The sequence below is a fragment of the Gavialis gangeticus genome, unplaced genomic scaffold (genome assembly GCF_001723915.1).
Source record: "Gavialis gangeticus isolate Ggan-Ray unplaced genomic scaffold, GavGan_comp1, whole genome shotgun sequence".
In the NCBI taxonomy this organism is placed as follows: Eukaryota; Metazoa; Chordata; order Crocodylia; family Gavialidae; genus Gavialis; species Gavialis gangeticus.
The window spans coordinates 26067794-26076697 of record NW_017729025.1 but is presented as its reverse complement, the minus strand read 5'-3'; positions in this window follow the sequence as shown (position 1 = coordinate 26076697).

The following is an 8904-nucleotide window of genomic DNA, read 5'->3' as shown; positions in this document are numbered from 1 at the left end:
AGAAAGATAAGAAACAAACAAACAAACAAACATTCTGCTATGCCTGAGGAAGGGTGAGTGCACCTGAAAGCTTGCAAATAAAGATTTTTTTTTTGCAAGTATCTAGTTGGTCTAATAAAAGATATCATCTCTGCCACAAGTTGATTCCTTTTGCCTGTAGAACAATATGGCTACAACCTGTACCCCTGAAACATGGCAGATATCAAATTTTAACTGTTTTTTAAATGAAAACTTCATAATTTTACAAGAAAGTAGCAAATTCACCACCTTGGAACCTGAAAGCTGACACCCTGGCTGTTGCCTGTTATTCCAGCTAAATCTGCATGTTCACAGAGCTCAAAGTGCCTCAACACAAGAGAATTTCCTGCCCAGGAGAGCATCCATCAAACCATCCTCCTGTGAAATATGAAAAAACATAACCAAAAGAAAACATAATTTAACATCCGGCTTGACACCAGACAACATCAAGGTAAACAGACTGTTCTAACTTTTACCTGAGCCTAATCTGCACGAAGTGAAGTATTCCAACCAGGAGATCTTACAACACCTTCAGCTCTCTTATGAAATATGAATTTTACGATCTTTGCATTCTCCTATGCCTGAGGAAGGGTGAGTGTACCCAAAAGCTTGCAAATAAAGAATTTGGTCTAATAAAAGATACCACCTCTGCCACGAGTTCTGATTCTAAAATGTCTTAAAGGCATTTCAGATGCATCTAGCCGACAATGTTAAGCTATAAAATACAAAAAGAACTGACAAAAGATAGTTTCCAGCTTTTCTTCCTAACTCCCAGGTAAATAATTAAGTTTATGAATGTATATTTCCTGCACTTTTATCTGCACTATTTGTATGAACAATCACTTGAAAGTTGAAGGCACAGCAGAGTTGCACCTTACAGACTAACTCCTTCAGAGAAGCCTGAGTTTTCATAAACTTATCACTTCATCAGATGCTTACAAGTGTCACGCGCGAATCAGTGGAGCTGGTGGGTCCTTTTCCCTTTGGGCGGAGGTTTGCAAAGGAGGCGGCTAGACACGCGTAATGGTTGCAAGAATTTGTTTTCGTTTTACTTACACGTCTGCAGAATGGACGCATAGGCGCGAGTCAAAACAGGTAACAGATAACAGTTGCGTTGCGTTGCGTTGCGAGATTGAAGATCAAGATCAAAAATCGACAGAAACTGAAAACGACAGAAATCGACAGCTGCGGAGACCCTCTCGATACGGAGACGAATGTGGTCTTAACGAGCGCACTGGGAAGGGGTACGCCGGGGCAATTCGCTGGCGGAGAAGCACGTCAAGGCTGGCCAAGCCTAGGCGGGGAGGAGAAGTTCCTCCTCAGTGCGCTGACGAGCGCTGCTTCTGCTGGGCAGAAGCTTGCACATGGATTTTATAGGCCTAATGACGTGTCTCACATCACAGTCATGGATTGGTTAATTCTTCCCGCCTGCATTTGGCTTGCGCGGGAACAAAGTAACAGAAAAAACAAGGGGCCTCTGAGGGCGGGGAGAACTAGCTCGGGTGCACGCTGCACAGTTTTGCAGGTTTGTGCTGACGGCACAGCTTTTTTGCACAAGACAACAAGCTTAGGCCTCTCTGAAGGAGCTAGTCTGTAAGGTGCAACTCTGCCTTGCTCTTTGCCTGACTTCAGACTAACACTACTAACTACCTCATTCAGCTTTTGTAAGTTGAAGAACAGCTTATAGCTGGCTCAGTCTCTAGCACATATTTTACTTACGACTCTGCCAGACCCAAATGTAAATGCATGTAAAATTCTTTCCCAAAGGAAGAATCTCAGGGCCTAGATTTTTTTAAATTAGTTAAATTAGTGTCATGTAAATTAGTTCTGTGCACAAAAATGAGTTGCAGCATTGTCTGGAACAGACAGAAGAGGAGGTCTCTACGAGAGTTATACACACCAGTAGGCACTAATATAGTGTCTTACCGCCAGGTGGGAGGGAAGCCAGTAATGGCATGTTGGCACTGAGCAAGCAACACCTCTGTAATGGTTAGAAGCGGACACACCACAACTTCATCAGGGCTGTTCACCTTCTAAGCAGCCAGGGCTGCATGCCCTGCAGGCTGCACAAGTGAGGACCACAGGCCCAGGGATTGCCTGCCCATCCCTGTAATGCCACATCCGCCTAGGCTGCCCCCAACTCACTGCTGCACCACACGCCCCGGCACTCTGCCTCATCCCTGGCACTGGAGGCTGCACTGTGCTGCCCTGACCCCTGAGGTGGGAGCAGCAAAGGGAAGCTAGAGGGAGGCCCCAGCTACTGCTGCTGGAGAAATGGGGGAACTGCAGTGATGCAGTAGATTGTCCTGACCTCAGTAGCATAACTAGGGCAGGGTAAGCAGGGCATCTGTTTCGGGTGCTGACTATGGGGGGGTGCCAGAACTGGGGGAAAGAAAGCACAATTCCACTTGCCCCGCTCCCCTCCTGCCCTGGATAGCCTGCTTGGTGTGGCACCAAAGTAGCGAGAGCAAAGAGCTACCCCCACCACAGCAAAGGCTCCTGGCAGGAGGGATTCTAGTGATGCTCCCAGTTTCCCATCCTCTCCCCACCCCAGACCCTTTGCAGCAGAGAAGGGAGCCCCGCACTGCCACTGTCTGGCCACAGGAGCTGGGCAAGGCAGCACCACACTAAACAGTGGGATGGAGTTCGCCGAGTAGGACAAATGGAATGGCATTCCTCCATCACTGGGGACCCCCTCCTCACACCCCAGGCACTCAGTTTGCTCATTACACCTCTGCCTCGACCTATGTCAGAGCAGCACAAAACATGTGCTTGGAAGCAGATATGATGATTGCTCTGCCATGGCTCACTAGGCCTCCTTTCAGAGCAAAGCTCTTGCACTAGAATCAGCAGCCTATGCAACTGATGCTGTTAATATGCTTGCAGGTCTGACTTCCTAGGAGGATGCTTTGAAGGGAAGAAGATGGCGCATGTAAAGACCACTTTTCAGCCTCTGCCAGAGCATCTGAAAAGGCGAAGAAAGGAGGGCATGCCTCCATATGCTGTCAAATTGAGAGAGAGAATTTTCCTGCCCTAGCTTCCTATAATAGCTGGTCCAGCCGGGGTTCAGACAGGGAGGAACATTACCGCAGCATTGCTGATAGAGCCTAACCCAGTAGTGGGCTCTCCTGTGCATTTTTTTTAAAGAGAAAAGGGAGAGAGACACTTGTAAGGGGAAACACACCACAAGGCTAATTTTGAGACCCCAGCCTTATTTTTCTATTATTCTAACTGCCTATTTTTCTCTCCCCCAAACAGCAGAAGAAAAACAAAAGTCTTTTCTGACCTAAAATTCTTCAAGTGAAAAGGAGATTACTGAAGTGTAAGGGAGTGAGGGGTATGCCCAGTGAGGAAGGAGGCTTTTTATTTTAGCTATTGGGTCATTGCTACATATCATAATACGCATTTCAGTACAGGAGTGGAGAAAAGAGAGTTTTCACGTTTCCATACATTTTTTCACAGAAACAAACCTGATTCCTTTTCAGCCCTTTGAAGTCTGTCATTTCAAATCCATGTTCAGATGTATAAGCTGTGAGGCAGTGCTGTTGTAAAACCACCACAGTAAAAAGCTAAATTAGCTTCACCCAGCCCCGCATGTCACACACAAGATTTTTCTGACTAGAAAGACGATATAAATTAGAAACCGATTTCTTCCCTTCATGTCATTCTTCAAGGGAATTCAGTGTCATGAAGGTGAAAACTTAAGTACTCAGTTCATACAAAGAAAACTAGAGATGGCTGTTTGCAGTCAACGTTTTCCAACTCTTTGTGTAAACTTTATCCCAGAATTCTGGAGGATAAATTCTGGCAGCACCTTACACGTACACACATATGAGATTGTCTGTAGTTTTTAAAGAATTTACCATACGTTTTGTGTGAGTCTTTCCACAAAGTCTGGACTTTAATGACTGAATCAGATTACAAAATTCTAATAAACAGGAAGGAAAGAGAGAAGCCTTTCTTAAAAAATAAAACTACAAGTTGTAATCCTATAAGTCCAACATCATCTGTTCATTCCCCACTTATTGTAATTTTAATTTTTTTAAAGATTTGCTTTTGCGGGCAAAAACAAGGAACATCTTCAAAATCTCTCCTTTTGTGTTCAAGAAACAGGATGGATCTCTACAACCCCATGTCTACTGATACCTATGCCACGCTTCTCGTTCCGAGCCTAAAATAGTCCCACGCAACCTCCACCTTAGAGAGCTCACTATTCATGACCTCCAACTGCAGACACTGCATCCCAGATAGAATTGGATGGCAAATGATATTCCTGTCCCACAAACACATAACAAATTCTTTGCCACTTAGAAATAAATTAGAGGCCTTTCCAAAGCTTTCGTGGAAAAACTGAGGAAGAGAAACCCAGGCCAGAATAGGAAATAGCCCGTGGTTAAGGTAAGCCCTGGGATGTAGAAGATGCAGGGACTTGAGCATCCAGCATCCCAGAGGCATAACCTGACCACTGGCCTGTAACTACAGAGTGAATTTCTATCGCTTTAGTTTTGACCAAAAATTATCTTCCAAACAGAAATTTAATCAAAACCAGTCTGTGTTTGCCAAGCACTTTGGTTTTCAGGCTTCAGCGTTTTCTGACAGAACTCTGTCTTCACAAAAAACTCCTCATCAGCTCAAATCCCAGCCCTATACAAGTCTTGTCTTCATCAAGATTATGGCATCTGTAATGCCACTGCCCACTCTACCTGCATCCTGACACTTGTATCCTCTCCAAAATACCTTCAAAGATCTGATTTATTGGAACAGATGCTCTACCTGCCTTTCTGCTGCACTCCATAGCCCTTTCTCTCTCTCCAACTGCCTTTTCCTCACTTGTGTCCTGAAAACTGGGAAGAGAATTTACCACTCAGGCGTAGTTCAGGATTACATGAGATCATAACAGTTTCTGGATGCTCTGAAGCCCTAGTTTTGGTGGAATTTTGTCTGGCAAATTACAGTTTTTACAAGACAGATGATAATAACTATATTACAGAAGCTTATTATAATAAAACTCTATGAATGCACACACACACACCCAGTTTCAGTGAAGGAATGCCTTCGCTAGTGAGAGAATTTGAAGAAATTAGCTAAAATATAGACTGCAATAAATCAGCCATTCAAATATCTTTATTATAAACATGTTAGCCTCACCAAATAAGGAAATATTTACTTGTATAAACCTACCTTTCAATCAAAATCTCCATCCTCATTTGCAAAGTTGTTAGCTAGTATGTTCACATACAGGATATTTTAAATGTAAAAACCCATCTTGGAGAACAAAACTGATGGTTATCTGTTCTGATGTCATATTCATTACTATGGAAACAAAATGTAATGTTACAGGTTGCACTGTGACATCACTGTGTGTACAGGTATGATATCCTACACTGCCTCATTCAGGCAGCAGGCATGAAGCCTTCTCAAAAAGAAGCACCCTACTGAGGACGGATATGGGATCCTCAAACATGTCTTTTATCTCAGTTAATTGTAATGAAGTGCATTCTGGTTTTATATTCATTTTCATCAAGGCCTTTGACTCCAAAACAGAGATCTCTCTGTAAAAACTCTTATTGCCTAGTCAAGATAAAATCATTGAGTTACGTGCTAAAATAACTTGGAAAAGTAATTAGATCTTGATTCTGTTTTTGTTTAATCAACTGCAACACTCCCTAACTTCAAACAGCATCATGCCTTCGTTTCTTACGACTCAAATGCATGAAAGGTGACTTGACATACCAAATAACCCAAAGAATGATAGTCATTGTATCTCAGTCCTGGTATAGGGGTGCCTTTTGCACAGGAAGTTGGAATATTTTAACCAGAAGTGTCACTGGGGCTGTTCATGCAACTTTCAGCATTTGCACCACCTCCTCCCTTCCTAAGGGAATAAAGGATCATGATTCAGTTCTGTCAGATTCCAGGGGACAAGATTCTGTGCTGTAATGAAGGAGTGTAGGTCATAAGATACATAAGTACAGAAACATCAGTCACTGTAAGGCAAGCTTGTCTTTGTCTGAATAATCAATCCCACTCACCTGGTTATATTGCACTTTGTAGCTACTGGAACAGACTGCAGCACTGCTTCACCAAATTGAGTTTCTGCTCTGGAAACCAGCACTAAAGTGTATGGCTCATGAAAGCATGGCCAAGGCTTCATGTTGTAGTGAGACATAGAGTTTCCATCAGCATACACCCCCATAATCAGTAGGCAATTACAGCAGTTACTTGCTAGTTCCTATTTCCTTCTCAGCTACATTAACAACTTAGCTGGACTCCTCTTTGGAGGCAATCAGAAAAAGGCTAATTCAAACGGAAGCTTATGGAAGCCTGTTAGGTAATAAGGAGGTATGTGATCAACTTGCAGCATTACCTGTGTAAGAATTACTGTGTACCAACACTTACTAAACTGTGATATGAATGAAAAGTCTCACTCTCCATCAAAATGCATTCTAAAGCACTATTAGAGACCAATACGGAGCATCTGCCGGTCAATGGAACACTGGACAAAAGCAAATACAGTAACAGTGTGTGTGCGCGCAAGATGGTATTATCACTGACTAGGGCCTCAGCTCATATAGCATGTCCAGTTTGGAGAGCTGCATTGAAAAAAGGGCAGAGAGAAGTTTTAAAGACCCAAAAATATGAGCAGGTGAAGGTACAGACATATTCATTTGGAGAGAGATTAGGTAAGGGGCACATGACATTTGTTTATTGAAAAGGCTACCATGGAGAGGAAGAAAACCCCCAAAACCTGTTAATTCCCCTGTAGGCACAAGGTAACTGGTCTGAGATTTATTTGCTACACTTCAAGACAGACTAAAAATAGACAATGAAGTAAGTGGCCCAGTTTAGCATCAACTTCATTGAGACTCAGCTAGGATCTCACTGGGTAGTTAGGAAAATAATCCTGTGTTTGTGCAGTGGGTTAGACTAGATGACAATGCCCACAATTCCTTCCAACCCTGATTCTGTGACTTCAAACCATGTACAGGTTTCCCTTTATTTATGTGGTCCATGCATTCCCAGAGAATGGCCCATAATTCGTATTCACATAAAGCAAACCCGCTTTACAATGTAACAAATTGGGATAGATTCCCATGCCGGTGAGGGAGAGACAGAGTGAGGCTGGGACTAGGGAAGGGGCGGGGTCAAGGGTGCCACTCCTGGGGCTGCGCAAGGGAGCAAAGCAGAGGGAACAGAGCAGCACTTACCTCAGCCCCTGCTGCAGCAGCCCCAGGAGCGGCCAGCACCAGTGGCCTGCAGCCATGGGGCTGCACCGTGCTCCACCTGTCCCCACTCACCCCAGCTCCTGGGCTGCGCTATGCCATGGTGAAGGCAGCTGGTGTCAGCTGTTCCCAGGGCCACCACAGCAGGGGCTGGGAAGAAGCAGAGCCCGCAGCAGCACAGGGCACAGCGCAGCTTTTCTGCCTTCACCCTAGCCCCTGCTGCAGTGGCCCTGGGAGTGGCCAGCGCCAGCTGTGGGGGGAACTGCCAGCAGGTGCAGTGTGTGTTGGGGAGGGGGTCAGGAAGAAGGGGGCACCTCTTGCTGCTCCACACCCTCCAGGAGGGCTGCGGGCTCAAGGGCTGTGCCAGGTTCTTCCCAGGAGGGCATGTGCTCCCAGATCTGTGTGCAGGATGATAGCAGGTTGGTGCTGCAGGCTGGAGCCAACGGTGGCACTGGGCTCTTCCCAGTGCTCAGGGTAGGCTGCACCAAGTGCTGGGAACAGTCTGGTGCTGCTGCCAGCCCCAGCCTGAAACAGGAGCCTGCTATCATCTCATGCACAGATCCAGGGCACACAGCAAGAGGTTCCTTCCCCCTGCACCCATTGATGGTTCCTTCCACAGCTGGCTCTAGCCAGTCCCAGGGCCACTGCAGCAGGGGCTAAGTTGAGTGCCGACAAGCTGTGCCATGCCCTGTGCTGCCCAGGGCTCTGCTTCTTCCCACAGACCCCAGCCCCTGCTGTGGTGGCCCTGGAAGCAGTCAACACCAGCTGCCTGCACCACAGCACAGCACAGCTCAGGAGCTGCAGTGAGTGGGGATAGGTAGAGACCAGGTACAGGGGAGCAGGTGGAGCCAGGGCAATGGGGCCAGGGACTGTGGTCCACAGCCCCCTGCCCCCAGCAGGCAGCGGCTGCTGCAGCAGAGTAGAGCCCAGCTTCCTTCCCCCCTGCACCTGCTTGCTGTGGGCTTGGGTAGGGGGTGGCTCCCCCCTGCTACTTACACTCCTCAGGGGAGTAGGGGGGACCTGTGCCCCCTAGATCCCATGCATGGGTGAGGAGCAGGCACAGGCTACCTGCCATGGGCTCAGAGACTCCTGCCTTTGCAGCCCACCAGGTGTCTCAGCTGCAGGGAACAGCAGGGTTGTGCAGGGAAGCTTGTTGCTATTGCAAGGCTCCATGCTGCCCTGGTAACACATCCCTTTTCTATACAGCAGCAATGAGGGGTACAACCCTGAGCAGCCACCCCTGCTGCTATGCAACACCTTGCCAGGGCTGTGGGGAGCTGGCAGCAGCAAGCAGCTTCCCTGCTGTACCCTGGAGTGCCAGTTGTACCTATGGGGCTGCAGAGGCCCTGGAGGGAAGCCCTGCCTCCACCCCATGCACAGATCTGCCTCCTGCCCCCCACCCCAGGAGTGCTCACAGCAGCAGGGAGCTTCCTTTCCTCTCCCCACCATAATCTGCCTGCAGCCACCCTAATCCCTGCCTTGTGTCACAACCCTAACCCTGACACATTGGACAGCAGCCTCAGCCCTACCCAATTCCCTTCCTTCTGGGGGGCCTCGATCCCCTTCCCCCCCTTACCTGGCAGCCATGTATGTACATACACCCCCCCCCCCCAATTCCCTCCCCCCCCCCCCTCCCCAGCCGGGAACCCTTCCCCGGTTTTGC